This window comes from Alexandromys fortis, unplaced genomic scaffold (assembly GCF_014885135.2).
Source record: "Alexandromys fortis isolate MF-2015 unplaced genomic scaffold, M_Fortis_MF-2015_v1.1 scaffold_190, whole genome shotgun sequence".
In the NCBI taxonomy this organism is placed as follows: Eukaryota; Metazoa; Chordata; class Mammalia; order Rodentia; family Cricetidae; genus Alexandromys; species Alexandromys fortis.
Genome location: NW_026068059.1, coordinates 1,527,008 through 1,544,037, shown reverse-complemented (window position 1 = coordinate 1,544,037; position 17,030 = coordinate 1,527,008). Strand labels below are relative to the sequence as shown.

The 17,030-nt window shown below is 48.6% G+C and overlaps 1 protein-coding gene across 1 annotated transcript in view; it reads left to right on the top strand.

The window, feature by feature from the left end:
- Window positions 1-17,030, top strand: part of Grik4 (glutamate ionotropic receptor kainate type subunit 4) — a 425,572-nt gene that overhangs the window by 112,139 nt on the left and 296,403 nt on the right. Inside the window, exon 2 of the mRNA XM_050120125.1 lies at window positions 14,281-14,385. The gene's annotated coding sequence lies outside the window, so the exon portion shown is untranslated. The remainder of the gene's footprint in view (window positions 1-14,280; window positions 14,386-17,030) is intronic.

Sequence of the window (17,030 nt, the reverse complement as noted above, 5' to 3'; positions counted from 1 at the left end):
CATGCACATGGATACAGACACACACACACACGATAGGGGAAATAAAAGAAGCAGGCATTGAGAGCCTGAAGCATCAGCTAGAATCCATCCCTAATGAGCTGTTTCTCTTTAGGCTCAAGGTTTACCCTGGTTCTGGGTCCTGAGAACAGGACTGGAGTGAGAGACTGCCTGTGGTTTGGTCTATTGGAGCAATCTTTCCTGGTTTGCTCCAGGATAGACTGATGATGCCTCGTCATTGTCCTGGATCTCTCCAGGCACACACGTGGCAGTCAGTATTGGGGGAAAATGGATGAATAGAGAAGATGCAGGAGGGAAGGAAGAGGAGGCAGAAAAACAAGGAACCTGTCTGCCAGTCATACCTGCATGTTCTGCTCTTCTGAAGCCTGTCACAAGCCAGGTAGGGAGCCCAGCTCTCTCCAGAGATGCACAGGTCCTCTTGTCCCTGGTGGAGGCTGGATTGGTTCCATCAGTCAGTGACAGAGTGGAGGAGGAACACAACTGTTGAAGATGGTATCAGGGTGTCCTGCAAGAGCAGGTGCTTTTTCCTGGTCCCTGGTAAACCCCATTCACCGGCAAAGCAGGCACTTGCGGCTTTCCTGGCTGTGCCGTGAGTGCTGATGTTTGCTCAGGTTAGACCCTACTCACACACCCTTTGCTGAGCTGCATAGCAAGGACACCGTGGATCCCCTGCGTAGAGAAAGCTTGACATATCAAGCAGGCCCACCTGCCCTCATTCAGAAGGTCTGGTTGCATACTGTGACATCGGTATGCTGATGTCAACGGCCTTGCTGTTACAGAAACAAGTTTGCCATTTAAGAGAAGTTGTGTTCCTGGGATTATTCTGTCTTGGATGATCTACGGCTACACTTAATTTCATCTGTTCCCTTGCCTCAGACCTGTGTTTTACCTTTGAGGTTATTTCAGAGCCTGTGAAACACTTGTTTCTCTCGGGTTCCTAGGCCTCAGAACAGTGCCTCCTCAGCCCCTACTCCCACCAAAGATAGCAGCTAACTCCTGCCTCATTAGCATTTGCTTATCTGTCAACTGTGGGACAATTACAATGTACCAGGTACTCTCCCCTATTCCAACAAATCCTGACTCATTCAATCCCCTACAGTTTATAAAGATGACCTTTTAATATCCTACTTCCCCAAACTGCTACACAAGGCTCTGAGAGGTGAGGTAACTTACGTGGGTTGCACAGCTAGTAGGCGGGTGTTGAAATTTGTCCCCAGAGTGTGGCATTCTTCACAGAAAGCTCTGCGCTCTGCTGTTTCTCTGTCTATGATAGCCTCTAAAGTGGTCTGGTAAGTCAGAGGCAGCATTTTGGAGGAGGGGGCAATTAAAATTTTTTTGTGTGCCTTTCTTAACCTAATTTCTATCCAAAATAATCTTTAACCTTGGAAGAGCAGAGGACTAGCTCCTGGGAGAATGGTTCTAGTGTGTGAAGCTCACAGACGCTCCAGAGCCTGGGAAGCACCATGGACAGAGGAAGATTGGGGCCCAGGGGGTTGGCCTGGACCAGCCTAGGCTGCTAATGAAGGCACTCAAGGCCCTGCTCAGTCTTTTGTCTCGCTTCCTACTGGTGCTCCTGGCATCTCTGGGCGTATTATCCCTTCCTCTTGCTTTTATTTTCTTCTGTCCTCCTGGGCAGCCATTCCTTCCTCTACAGTCTGCCCTGGTGCTGCCTTAGGACATGATCTGGGCACGTACTAGAAGCCTGGCTACACCTTTATTTCTTCCACATCTGCATCCAATCTCTAGCCCTCATCCACCCTAACTTCTGAAAATGCTCCAGACAGGCATCTCCCTCTCCACCGCCACTCCCTTACTAAGGCCACCCCCATGTTTCTCCAGGATGTCAACACCCATCCACCGTAGACATGGTCTCTCTAAAATGATCCTCAGATTGCCACCAGAGTGGGTCTTTCTATAAGAAATCCTCACTGTGCCAACCCCCGTGTTTACACCCTTCCCTTAAAATACAGCTCAGTCCTCTTAGCTTGCTAAGGCTGATGCAAGTTCTGTTCTTTCAGGGCACTGACTGACTCACAGCCTTCAGATCGCAAAAGGTCGCTGCTTCCCTATCATTTGGGCTAGCTGTGGACTGGTCCCTCTCACTCCTCCCCCTTTCCCTTTGGGTAAATACAAATCACCATGCAGGTCTCTATTAAAATGTTCTTTCTTCTGAGGAGTCATTCCTGACCCCTCAAGCCTGACTTGAATACCCGCCCCCGGCGCCGGACTCAGTGCTGCCATGGCAACCAGCGATAACACTATTCACTTTGGGTTTGATGACTACCTGTCTGTTTTTCCCCAGCCCACGTTATCTCTCTAGCACACAGCTGTGTCCCCAGCCTAGTTCAGGCCGGTTTGTAGAAGATAGTTCTGAAGGTCTTAATGAGCGAGTGCTGTCGTGAAAAGGCCTTGATGGGGCAGTGTGGAACCGGGGGTTTTAGAAGCCATTCTGGAGCGAGATCTTGAGTTTGCTTAAGTCACTGTTTCTCTGAGTGTCACTTCGGTATCTGTGAAGGGAGTAGCTGGTGTTGGGCAGTCTCCAGGCAGCTTTGAAATGCAGATTTATGGATCTGGTTCTTATAGGAGGGTTCGCATTTGTGTTCGTTGATGTTCGCATATTAGTGACAAAATACCCAGGGAAGCAGCTTAAAGGGAGCTGATAGTTGGGCCTTCCTTAGTCCCAACTTTGTAGAGCTTTTCTTACCAAATTAGAAAGTTTTCAGGTCTCGCTGTTCTGCTCCTTAGCTCGCAAGTCTCACTTGAAACATGGATGAAGGTAGCCAGTAAAATGCATGCCACGTACCGCATGCTGGTTGGTTCTGAAATGTTCTCTGTGTCAACTAGCCCATTGGCTGTAGATTCAACTTCCCAGCATGTCTCAGAGCAGAGACAAACTGTAGACAAGTTCTCTGCAGAATATAACATGAACAGACTCTAGTCAAGCTCCCGGTAGATGCAGATTTCTACCTGAGCCTCCTGAGCAGACTTCACCGTCCACATGCCCACCTGCCTCTGGTGTTCCAGACTCCCACAGGAATCAGCCATCCAGCTTAGCATTCTGGGGCTTCTCTAGCTCAAATTTCCAAATTCCAAATTCTTCCCAGAAATCAGTTCCAAGGACCTAAGAAACAACACATGGATAGGGAATCTCAGCAATGACGTGTGTGTGTGTGTGTGTGTGTGTGTGTGTGTGTGTGTAAAGGCAGAGAAGTTTATTCTGGCTGCAGTTTTGGTAGTGGCATGAGACTTTTGGGCTTTGGTGAGGTAGAGCAGAAGTGCATGGCAGTGCAAAATCTCCCACCTGATGGTGGCCAGGTAAGGGAAAAAAAAGAGGGACAGTTAGAGGACAGGGAAAGGAACACCTGCATTGACTTACTTCTTCTAGCCAGGCCCCACCTCCCAGAAATGCCAATCAACGTTTGAATCCATTGCTTGATGCACTGATGAAGTCTGAGAGCGCCCCCGCCCTCAGTGATCTGACCACTTCTCAGGCTGGAATTCCCTGCTAGGGATAAAGCCATCAACGTGTGAGCTTTTAAGGGAGTGTTTATATCCAAACTCTATCAGTTCCCCTGGCTTTCTCAAGGGTCCACCTGTTTTCTCTCTCGGTCCCTTTCCTCCAGGAAGGTGTTAATACTATGGGCTGCTGGGCCTGCCCCCTTTCCAGACAGAAACAGTAAGCTCCTTGTAGCCCTGGGCTTTCCAGCAAGCAGGCCTTCATTTTGCGCTGTGGATGCCCCCGTTTTCCACATGAGCCTCCAGGTCCAATCACAGGATACCTACTGCATGGTGGGCATTGTTCTAGGTGCTTTAGAGACATATGAAATAAAATAGACAAAACCTCTGCCCTGGAGGACCTTACTTTGTGCCAAGTTTGTATGAGAGAAGCCCATATAAATAAGAATTGTAAGGAGGCCGATGGCATTAATGTTCTAGGTGAGACATGCGGGAGGTGGTAGGGTTTTTGCAGGAGAAGAAAGATGCTCTTCCAGTAGTCAGGAAAGAGTGTGCCATTTGAGTCCAAGAGAAGCCCCTGAGGTGGAAGTATGTAGGCTGTGTTGTAGGAACCTCGAGGCCCCATGGTTGCACTGGACTCTATACATCAGGCTCTCTTGGGGAACAACATCAAGGTGATATTAAAACCCCACAGTGTTGCTAATGATTGAACTGAATGTCCTACAATTTGTCCACAAAGTCAGTTCAGTCTTGTGACAAGAGCTGCTAGGTCTCCTCATTGCCTATGTAGGCCATTCTTTGAAAATTACTTACCTGCCTTGGGTTTTGTCTTTTAGTCTTTGGAAAATAATTGATTAGATTTCTTTCCTAAAATGCATGGTGAGTGTGTAAGTGAACAAACAGGTAGATTCCATGCCTTTACTGTCTACTCCACCTGGCCTTCGGGAGCCATCGTTGCCTTCTGAGCACCTTGTTGTGTAGTTTAATGGAGGAGGCTGCTGCTAAGGCAGGAAGCTCCAAACTGAGACTCAGAGCTTGGATATCCTTGGTGCCTGTGGTGTTTGGATGAGAATGGCCCCAAAGGCTCATATATTTGAATGCGTGGTCCCTAGTTGGTGAGAGTATTTGGAAAGGACTAGGAGGTGTGGCCTTATTAGATAAGGTGTGTCATTGGGGTTAGGTTTCAAAAGCTCAAGCACCATTCCCAGTTTCTACCCCCTTCTCTCTCTGAATCATGCTTTTGGGGGAGCTCTTAGCTACTTTTCCACCGCCATGTTGTCTGGTGCCATGCTCCCGACTATGATGACCCTGGACTCTAACCCTCTGCAACCATGAACGCAACTGCAGTGCTTTCTCTTGCAAGTTGCTTTGGTTGTGGTGCTTTGTCATGGCAATAGGAAAGTAACTCAGACAATGCCCAAGTTGACATTGGGACCACCGGCCTATATGCAGCTGGCCTGGGTCTTTGGCTGGACTGGAAGGCCAGCTGTGGTGGTCTAGAAGCGTCTTTCTTCTGTGATTCTGGAGAGTTCCCATCTGGTGCCTGCATTCTCTTGCCTGTTGGCTTCTCCTCAGGTCTCATAGAAAAAAGGAAAGTGTTGGGAAGTTGTCCTTCCTGTGGTTAATGTATTTCGTGCCCGCTGTGTCCCCCTGTGCTCTAGTTCCGGGCAATTACCCTCCTGCCGGGTTTTGTTGCTGAGCACAGCAGGTGGGCCTTGTTTGTAATTCACTTGCCCCATTAATGCTGGGTAGGCACCATAAGGGCGACTGATCCATTCAGTGCCCCTAACCCCAGATGTCATTTGATAACGGGGACATTAAGATGGCTTTGGGGGTCTGGCTGCCTCTGCAGTTTAAAGCGACGAGAAGCCTCATCCACTGCTGGTCACAATCATCTGCTCTGATGGAAAATTTGTATCCAAATATTTCCCCCTGACCGTGGTGATCTGGCCCTGGGCAGTCCCAGCACCAATAATAGCAACAGCTGTCAAGCTCTGAGTGCTTGTTGCTGTCAGGCGCAGCAAGACCCAACAAGACTCCGAAAGCAACTTTTGGATGTCTGAGGTTTCCCCTAGCTATGGATGGGGAAACTGAGGTCTGGAGAGGTTACTCACTCACATCAGGTCACATGTGTGAGCAGTGGAGTCTGGACTGGTCACTATTGTCCTGCCCCACCTCCTGCTGAGACACTAAGACAAGTGGAGGCTGTTTAGCAAGTAGCGGAGGGGGTGGGAGAATCTCCAGCTAAGCGTCCATATTGTTATTATTATCCTCATCATTATCATCATTATTATTATTTACTAACATTACTATTGAGAAGAGCCACCGAGTAGGGGGGAAGATGAATAGAATTAAGACATTCTTTTAAAAACATCTTTGTATGTATGTACGTATGTATGATATATGCATGTATGTATATGATGTATGCATACATGCATGTATGATGTGTGCATTATGTATGCATGCATGTTCATGTGTCTGATTGTGTTGGTGGTAGGTAGACATGGTGCATGTGTAGAGGTCAACTTTGAGTGTCAACCCTTGATTGCCTCGTTGTTTAAGACAGTGACTCTTGTTGCTCACTGTCATTGCATATGGCAGGTTAGTTGACCCTTAAATTGTTGGGGGTTCTTCTGTCTCTGCCTCCGTAGAGGCACACCGGGGTTACAGCCATGTACCACCACATCAGCTTCACATGTTTCCTAGGGATTTGAACTCAGGGTCTCATGTTTGGAAGAGAAGTTCTTTACCTACTGAGCAGTCTCCCTAGACTCCTAAATCTTGTTATGGGCTTACTTTTAATCAGCCATCCAGTCAATCAATCAATCAATCAATCATCAATCAATATCAATCAACCAATCAAGCAATCATACATTTACAGAGCTCCAATGAGGTGGAAAACATTATCCTAGGTGTTCTATAGAAAATAAAAATAAATAATTCATCCATGCAATGAATCTAAGAGAGATAGGGAGCCAGGCAGAGTCTAGGACATGAGCTAGGGAGTGAAGTATTGGGCTGTCTGGAGGGAGGAGGCTAAGAACTAACTGACCACGAAGATCACATTTAGGAAACACCTTCCTCAACTTGATCGCAAGCTGCTGCCATGTTTCTCCTGTGTGGCACCTTCTTTGGTCTTTGAGTGAGTGATGCTGTGGTGTGGACCGGCCTGGAGTAGATCTGGTTCACAGGAAATGCTGAGGACTTTGTTCACACGGGGAAAAAATGCAGAGCCAGTTTGAGCTCTGCTTTCTAACTCCAAGGTCAGAGCCCTTTCCCTCAAAGTCACACAGCAGCCAAGCTCCAGGTTTGGGGCTGGGCCCCATCCAGACCCAGCAGTGTGCCTGATGTCCCATGTCTTGCGGAGTTGGCTCCAGAGTTGCCTGGGGCTCTCCCTGCTACCCCGAGATCCACAGAGTATGTCCTCTTCCTCAATGCCTGGCTGCTCAGAAACTTTTTTTTCTAGTGTTTGAGAAAATCCCTGTACCCTGATTTTGAGTTGGATCACATCTGTTCCTTTTGGTTCCCATTCCTCTCTCACAGTGCTGTTTGCCCCTGGCTCCCCCAGCCCCCTCTCCTCCATGCACCCCACCCTCTGTTCACCCTGTCCTTGCTTGTTTCTTCAGTACTGCTCCTACTTTCTGCCCCTACCCACCACACTCACCCACAAACTCACAGTGTCTCTTTATTGCCTAGGTGAGCAAGTTCAGCTTTTCTGCATCCCGGCCTTTGAGGCCTTGTAGCATCCCCTCTCTTTCAGAAGCTCAGACACACATTTCTGGCAGCACGTCATATACAATGAATGTTTGTCAGTGCCAGTGGTTTGCTCTCTGGATTAATACTTTCCCCGTCTCTGTGAGCAGCTACTCAACAAGAAGCAAGTTAAGGGAGGAAGCAGTTTATTTTGGCTCATGGCTGGGAATGCATGGTAATGCATAAGGTTCGTGGCTGTGGTGGCGGGAGCACAGGGTTGCACGGGGTTGCTAGTTCACATGATGGTAGGTCAGGAAGCAGGGAAAGCAGAATGCAGGCACTCAGCTCACTTTCTCCTTTTCCCCTTTTTATTCAGTCTGGATGCCCATGCCATGGACTGGTTCTGCTAACATTCAGGGAGGATTTCACCCCTCAGTTACTCCTCTCTGGCAAAGCTTTCACTGCCATAATTAAACCAAAGGTGCACCTTGTTGATATATTAGGTATTTCCAAATCCAGTTAAGTTGTCAATGTAAAGTAACCATTACAGTCGTTGTTTTGTGGCCGTCCCTTAATTTCCCTAGTGTGTCAACAGGAGGCCTGGCCCAAAGCCTGCATCTTTCAAGATTCTCACTCAGCAGCAATGGTCCAGGGATGCCTTTTCTGTCTCTACCTTCTAGTCCTGTTCCCTGCTTAATGGCAAAGTCTACACTGATAAATGAGAAAGTTGCATCTTCCATGTGCTGTTTGTTGAGTTCTGTGGGTCTTTATCTGCAAGCAAAATCACTGGGCTTTTCCAGCAACTCCCTGAGGAAGGCAGTGCATCCCACCATCCTAATGCCTGCTAGCATGAAGCAGGGCAGGGCAGGCATTGCTGTGGAGCTGCTCAGTCACGCATTTCCAACATGGCAGTCCCTTTTGGGTGTGAAATAGCATTCTTGGTCTTTCTTCCTGGTTCTGGCAGCCAGGGATAATTTTTTAGTGTGTGTGTGTTCCTTCACCAGTGTTCTCGCGATGATGCCTGTGTTGGGGAGGATACTGGTCGCTCAGCTAAGACCACTGTGACTAGGGAAGGGGTGGGTCAGAATTGTTAGCTCCTGGACTCCTAGCCTGTAGAGAGGCTCGCTGTCTCAGGCCAACAGTAAGCAAAAGAGACAGGACCCTGATGTGACTTCTTCTGTGGCTGATGGCCGAGAATTTCTTCCTGGAGTAGCTTCTGAAGAGGATGCCTCTTTCCTCCGGAAGCACAGCTGAATACAGTAGCCCAGGGCTTCTTCTTCAACAGACTACTCTCCTCTCATGGAGAGCCTGGGATGTAGCTAGTGAGAACAGAAGCTGCGGTCCCGGGAATATCTGCTGGGACCACAGGTTGACTGAGGTAGTGACAGCCATGGTAGGGGAAGGATGACTGGAAGGGTAGGAGGATGAGACTCTCTGCTCTGAGTAGCAACTCCACTTCCCTAGGGGTAGACAGAGTGCCCACGTCAGGGATGAACCAGAAAGGTAGGCAGGTCCTGCATCCCTGAGTACTTAAGTCTATTGATACAGGCGTGACCAGACTCACTCTCCTGAACGGGGACTCGGGCTCAGGGGTACAGGGTGCTTGCTAGTCTTGGAGCAAGCCAAGGAAAGAATCACAACACTGCTTTGAGACAGGGTTTCTCTGTGTAGTCCTGGCTGCCCTGGAGCTCACTCTGTAGACCAGGCTGGCCTCACACTCAAAGAGGTCCATCTGCCTTTGCCTCCCGAGTGCTGGAATTAAAGGTGTATTCTACCAACACTGGGTGACACTTTCCCTTTTTAAATTATTGACCAACCTTTTAATTGAAAGAGTAAACCACCCCCTCTCTGTTAAAATGCAAGCTGAGAACATTGAAGGATGAAACAGAAGGCATTCTCCTTCCTACCACTAACCTGGGTCCTCAAGCCTCCTCCAGGGGTGGCTGGCCAGAGCCACTTTGTACCCTCAGCCCCTCAGGGAGCCTGTGCTAGACTCTGCCCTAAGTGGGTGATAATTAGTGCTGATTGAACTGGATAGAGGAAAGGGATAAGTTGGGCATTCCTTGTATTTCTAGACAATTCCTAGTGGTTGGCCTGCAGAATAAGTAAGTCACCCTGAATTCTGAAAGGAATGCCAATTACTTTGTGTGAACTTTTGTTATAGAAATTTTTGTTGTTATTGATATAGGTTCTCATGTAGCTCAGGCTGGCCTTATACTCACTCTGTCCCCAAAGATGACTTTGGACTTCTGGTCCTTCTGCTTCTGCTTTCCAGGAACTGGGGTTACAGACATATGCCACTACTCCCTTTTAAGCCGTGTTTGGGGTGGAACTCAGGGCTTTGTGCATGCTGGGAAAGTTCTCTACCAATGGAAGCACACTCCTAGCCTCTGGACCTGTATTTAGTTTAGTGTCTCTACTGCTGGGAGTGCAGAGGGGCCTGTCTAGAGTGGCTCCAAGGAGTGCTTGCCCAGATGGCTGCTTTCTTTCCTGTGCTGCCTAGGATTTAAGATAAAGCAGGTAGGGCCCTGCTTTCTGAAATGGTGTCTAAGACATCAGAATTGTTTATGTTTGTGGCTACGGACAGGAAGGATGTACCGAGGTGAGGTGTCCACTGGGTGATGTAGCCAGGCCAAGGGTCCCCAGCAGCTCCAGACCTTGTCTTCTTTATCACATTAGATTTCCATCCCTTTTTGACCTTGACCCTGGGCAGCAGCATCTGTGAGTCTAGAATAAACCTTCTCTTGCTTGCTGGGCTAACTAACACTTTGCCGTGACTCAGGATATTGCCCCATTCCACTTCGTTCTAGGTTGAGTATCTCAGCTCCTCTGAGGCTCTCCAAAGGCCCAAGGCAAGAGTCTACAGAACACTTCAAAATATCAGGAAGATTCCAAAAGAGAGAGGACATATTTTTCTAGAGGTGATTAGGCCCTAAAACTGTTCTCCCTGCACCCTCCAACCCCATCCTCTGCAGATATTCCTCAGCAAGGGCTCTTGGCTCTGAATGTGTTACACATACCCCAGCACTGAACTGGTTTCTTTCAAATCTGTGACACACATATTCTCTCCAAGGAACTCATCTCCCGGAGCGCAACCCTCCGATAAATGCCAGGAACACTGCTTACACTCTAAGCCAGTCCCACCCCTCCTGTCCAACTCTGGTCCTCTACACACCTACTGCTGGTAATTGTCTCTCCATCTTCTCATTGCCAGCCACTTGGTCAGAGGCAGAGGATGTGGCAGCTGTACCCTACAACCCTATTCTGAAGGGTGGTAGCTCCAGTGTGAGGCCCATGGGGGGGGCATCTGCTTTAGGTGGCATGGCTTATTCTAGCCTTAGGAAAGCAAGGGGATGGGTAGCAGATTAGCTTTATCCTAGTGAGGGAGGCTGGCCATTGTAACAGCAGATACACCGCAGAGCATCTCTGGGCTTTTCTATAGCTGTGGGCACAGCCATTTCTAAAAGCATAGTTATGTCTTACTAGGGGCCGTATGTAATCTCTGAATTGTTCTCCCTCTGCCATTGGTTCCTGTCTTTAACTCAGTCCTAATAGGCCATGCTATAATATTATCACCAGCGAGCTGTTCCTCCTTGTCACCCTTCAGAGCAGTGGTTCTCAACCCTTTTGGGGGTCGAACAACCCCTTTACAGGGGTCACAGAAGACCGTCGGCAAATACAGATATTTACATTACAATTCTTACCAGTATAAAATTATAGTTGTGAAGTAGCAATGAAAATAATTCTATGCTTGGGGCTCCCCACAACATGAAGGGCTATATTAAAGGGTCACAGCATTAGGAAGGTGGAGAACCACTGCGTTAGTAGCCACACTATAATCCACAAAAGTTCACACTCAAGAACTTTGCAATCAAATTACAAATAATAACAATAATCAAAAAATCTGCTAATGACTTAAGTTTATAATTTTATATTGGGTTACATTCATAGCCATCCTTAGTCACATGTAGTCTGTGATCCTAAGCTTCCCCCTCACTTTCTGTAATGGTGGCATCTGCTTCCTGAATGTCAGATTCATGTCACTTAACATCCCCATGGTTAGGTCCATGAAGGAAGGGATTCTCGTCCAGGACTCAGAGAACTGTCTGCAGGTAGTAGGCATGCGATAAAAATATTCACAGAATGGACAAAGTACAAGACAAATCCATGCTGAGGATTTGGGTGCTTCGGCCAGCCTGGGGCTTCAAAACTATCAGCACCCTTTTCTCCAAAAGTCCATTATTCATCTGCAAAGCAATTCTGCACACAGTATCTCATTTGGTCTTCTTCGTAACCCAGGAGGGTAGGTGGTGTGAGTATAATTTCCTCATATTGCTGAGGAGAACATGGGGACCCTCAGAGGTTAAGCGACAGGCCCAAGGTACCACAGTTCTCCACCTCCAGTGTGCTGATTATTCTCCTGTGTCTGAGGCTGAGTGGGGAAGGGGGGACTGACTGCTACAGAGATGGCTTCATGGAGGGCTTGCAGCCTTGCAGGGAGAGATTCTATGGCTGAAGGAAGAGTTTCTGGGGCAAGGTACTTGAAGATGCATTGAGGATGCGAAGGCTCTGGGGTTATTTCACTAAGCAAGCCTTGGAGATAGTCTTGTCGGGAGATGTAACTGCAGTCTAGGACATCTCGTGCACAGGAGCTGGAGGGAAAGGCTGGATGGGGCTGGAGAGATGAAAGGATGACCATTCTTGTTGACTTCCATATGTCAACATCTGTCTTTCCAGCAAGGGCTGCACTCTGCCTTAGTCTTGTTGGTCTGAAAACAAAGTCCAGAGACATTGAGCAAGCAGCTTAAGGACACACAGTGATAACCGGGATAGAGAGGCAGATGTGAGCTCTGTCTTCTGGTAAGGGACTCTTGTTTATGGGTGCAGTAGGGGCTTCAGTTTGAAATCTATTTGAGAATGGTTCAAGTGTGTGTGGGGGGGCAAGGATCACAATATTTATATTTAATAGTACTTGAGAATTCTGAGTGGTTGTACCTTACCCTGTGGTTCAGATACCAGGCACCTACAGTTACAGTGAGCATGGGATGCTCCCACAGTCAGACTTGGGTTGGGCAATCTGTCCAGCCATCATTCTTCATTTTATCCTAATGAGCTGGTCCAGGATCAGCTCCTGCTGCCAATGTTCAGTGCCCCCTGTAGACTCTACTATCTTATAACTCATTACAAGCACTCAGGAGCAGCTCTTTATGGGAAACCTAATGGTCACGAACACAGAGCTGCAGTTTTTTCCAGAAGGCACCCCAGACTCATTTCTCCTGACTCAGCAACATGTGCAGATAGCTGGAGGTCTACATCATGCCTTGTTCTCCAACATCAGTGTATAGCGTTATCATGTTCCCACCTGTCCTCACATACCTACTGCATGCTAAGTTCTGGGACACAGGGAGAAGGTGGGTAGAAAGAATGAGGGTAAGGATAGGAACCGGGATATGATGGCTCTATTTCTGCCTTTGCTAGTCATGTGATCTTGACAAGCCAATCAACCCCTCTGTCCCTGGGCTCCATATTTGCAGGTGGGGAGAACAAATGGGTGTATCTACTTCCCAAGACTCTTCTGAAGACCAAATGAGTTGAAAATAGTGGGTTTTTTTTGCACAGAGTAAACATCCATAAATATTCAATCAATGCTGTGTTATCATGGAATTCCATTCTTAGAAGTGCAGGATTTCAGAGCTTGAAGGAACCTTAGAGAACATGTAGCCTGGTTCCTTCATTTTGCAGCATCAGAAACTGATGCTCAAAGAGTTGGCTCGCAGAGCTGGTGTGCCAAGGCCCCTGACTCCACAGGCATTCTTGCATCCTGGTGCCACCAAACTCATTGCCAAGGACATGCCAAGCCTTTACAGAGTGTTCCATAACTGTGTCAGGGATCACATTAAATTCTCCCTCAAGTGGCCACGGAGACTACAGGTGCTGGCTTTTTGGTCTATGGTGGCCTGCCACCAACCCAGACCCTCTATCTGAGCAGCTTTCTGCCTGCTGGGGTGGGTGGAGGTGGCGTGAAAGAACAGCAAGGAAGCAAACACCCATTTGTCTCGAGGAGCCTGGAGCGTCAGGAGAAGTAATCAAGATCTTGTTGCCCACGGCTGAGAGAAAACCTGTAATTAATCTGACTGCCCCTCTGATTTTCTCTGTCCCTTTCACCACCAAACACTGTCTGCTGGCTGTCAGCCTCTTCTCTGTCCCATCTGGGAAAAAAAAATCACGATTAATGATGTGGCGGTCCCACGAGGACGGCAGAGGATAGTGCAGGGACTGCTGTGAGTGAGGAGAGTTGCCACTCAGTGCAGGTGGGCTGGGGGTCCAGACGGCGTGCCCGGCAGCACAGCACCGCCGTGGGCTGTCCTCAGGCTGTGCCTGTCCGCTTCATCAATCGGCCACGAGCGTGAATCAGTCATTGTTTATTGAGCTTCTACGCAGAACAGGTCCAGTTGCATGTACGTTAGGTAGATGTATGCCTGGAAGAGATGTTCCCTGCCCTCCGTGGCAGTGTAAGTGTCAAGGGAAACATCTCCTTGTCCAGGCAGTTGTGGTTATTTCTGGGCGCTGCTTGTGAGCACTGTCCAAGGTGCTGGAAGTGCTGCCGCAGGTGGGTCAGTCTTCAGCCCAAAGCAGAGACATAGAACAGGGGGTGAGGTGGAGTGAAGTGGAGGGGGGAGGGGTCTCAGAGATGATTAAGCCTGAGGCACGTTCAAGGAACACCTCTTCTGGCTTGGAGAAGCTGAATGATCTGGCCATTGTGACAGAGTGCAGATTAGCTTCCCCTTCTGGAAAAAGTAGGGTGTTAGGAGGATGTATTTGGAGCAGGTGCGTGGGAAAGCATAGGCAGAGAGGCAGAAGCGCCAGGTCCCACCACAGTGCTCCACACTCCATCACAGTGCCCCACAGTCTTGGGAGTGAGAGGCTGTCATAGGGCATTGTGATGAATGTCGCCTTTGAGCTAGGTCACAGAGGATGAAGGACCACGGACGGGGAGCTTGGATTGAGGCAAAATTTATACCTAGATTGTGACTTTGTATCCAGCATGTTAAATACCTGGCAGCATGCACCATTTCTGAGCTCGTTCTCTGTATTCTTTCCTTATTTCAACAGGTACCGTGTGAGTACCTACTATGTGCCAGCCTGTGCCAGGCACTGGGGACACAGGTGGAAAAGTCCAAGTTGTTCCCTGCTTTTCTGATTCTCATCATCCCGGAGGTAGGCACTGATTTTCTTGGGTTTTCAGGAGATGAAAACATAGGTTCTGATGGCTCTGGGTTCCACAGTGCCCATTTCTGAAGGCCAGGGCCAGCTCCGGCCTCCTTTGAAGGTGGCCCTCCCGCTGTACTTACGGTTGACACAACCAACCAGGGTGTTCAGAAGAGGGCTCCCGATGGCATTGAACAGGTCTGCTTCTGATCCCTTGGCCTTCCAAATTAGACTGTATCTCAAGTTCTAGAACAATGCTTGGCATATATTACAGCCTCCATAAATATTGTCGAATGGATAAATGAACTGTCAAAAATGAAGGAACTGTAAAAATCCAGTTATACTATATCAAAGCAATACTAAATACAGCCATTTACATCAAATGCCTTCCATTTATGCCTAATCAGCACCTGGCATGGTAATTATCATGTAGACGGCTAAGTAGGTGTCAGATTAACCCTGTACATTTTATTTGATGACAGAATTACACTGAGTTCATGCAGGTGTGACTTTCGTTATGCCTAGCTCCAAAGCCTGGCTGAAACTAGAGACTACCTTTCAGAACAATGATTTCTGAGGTGCTGGGAACCCTGAGCCCTGAACCCAATGGGGAGAGATTGTCTCCCAGGCCTTACAGGAATGAAAAGGGTCAAGGTCACACAGAGCAGGACTGGCAGGCCTCTGACTCCTCCCCCTTCTCCATTTTAACAGTTGGCTTGGAAGAGCAGAAAAAGCTGGAACTTTCAGTTCCTCTGTAAAAGCCACAAAAGATTGAGGTGTTGGCCATAAATCGGCATGCCGATGGACCTAGACTTAAGAAGCTAGCAGCTAAATTAAAATATTTGAATATTTTTTGGATAGAGAATCTGGTATCCTAGCATTTATAATACACCCCCCCTCCAAAAAATCAGGAACGTCCTCTCCTGCTAAGATTAAATGGGGCTCCTCAAAGCAGGCTGAGCATCCCCATCTTGAGTCCTAGGTACATAGATACAGCTCTGCCTTAGGTGTGCTTGCACGTCGATGTGGAGAGAGTCAGACACACACACACACACAGGTCAGCATTGTCGATGTGGAGTCAGACACACACACACGCGCGCATGCACACACACACACACACACACACACACACACACACACACACAAAGGTCAGCATTGTCATAATTAGTAAGAGTGCCAGCCCAGGAAAGCAGGCCCTCATCCCCGCCTAGGCAGCAGAGTAGATCTGACCCTGTTGGCAGAGATGCAGGGGGCATAGCACTAAGGCTGTGAGAACGGAATAGCTGGCCACAGTCCCTCATCTGCACTGTGGTGGTGAGGGTGAGGGAAAGATGCCCTCCTTGCCCCCTTGACCTTGCCACCTGTTGGGGGAGGGAGCTGAGTCTCCTCCCTTACCGGCTGCAGTACTTGGGAAAGTGAACTCTGCACCTCGCCTGGGCAGCACAGTGAAGCTGGCCCTGCTGGCTGAGGTGTGAGTGAGACAGCCCCCATGGTGTGAGCGTGGGAGAGCTGTCCCATTACTCATCCATGCCTGAGGAAGAGCTGACCCTAAGATCATAAGAGCAGGAGAGTTGCCCCTGCCCCTCATTGGCTGCAGCACTCCTGAGAGTGGCCCCTACATCTCACCTGGGCAACACAGGAGAGCTGACCCTGAAGTTCTTGGTGGGTGAGGGAGAGCTGACCCTGTAGTTGTGAAAGCTGGATGGAGAACTGGACCTATCTCTTCCTCATCTCTGCAAGGGGTGAACTGGCCAGGGCAATGCTGGAGAGCTCACCATGGTGGTGAGGAAAGGGGAGAGCTGGAGGGCTGACCAACCCTGCAACTATCCAGGTCCTGAGCCAGAGTTATGTGTTGGCCTGCCCCAAAATCCATCCCATCTGTGATTTTCTGGAGCACAGGGTGGGAGTGGGAGGTCCTGTCCTGCAGACCCAAGGCTACAGGATTTCCACAGCACCGGTCAGCAGCAGGATGTCCAGGAAGAGTCCAGTGAGGTCCAAGAGTCAATGTTGTAGCAAAGACCAGGGGCCTTGAATCAGACTAATGATTCTTGTGATGAACGCCTGCATATAAACATGTATGGATTAAGGGTTTACTACATGACTCAGTGAGTCACACTGCAGCTTCCATGATGAGATTTTCCTTCCCCCAGCTTCCCCCTTTTCTCTTAAATTGGGGGTGGGTGGGAGATGAGTGGGATTGGGAGGCCTAATATGAAAGACACAAAGAACAAATAAAAAGAAAGTTTTTTAAAAAAGAAAAAAGAGTGCCAGGCTTCCCTTGAGACCAGCTTGGCTTTAATCTGTCTGCATCAACCCCCAGTGCTGTGATTTGAATGCCAAATGTTTCCCACTGGCTTGTGTGTTTGAGCATTTGGTACCTTGGTGGTGGTGCTGTTTAGGGAGGTTGTAGAACCTTCAGGAGGCAGAGCTTAGCTAGAGGAAGTGGGTCACTTGGGAGTGCAGCTCATGGGTGCCAGCACTGCCCTGATTTTAGCCTGAGTTCTCTGCTTCCTCTCTGCTGGAACATGGGGCATTCCAGTCACACACTCCTACCACTACCCTACCACTACGGACTCTGCCATGACTTCCCCTCTCAAACTAGGAGCCAAAACAAATTCTCCTTTGAAGTTACTTCTAGCAAGCATTTTGTCACA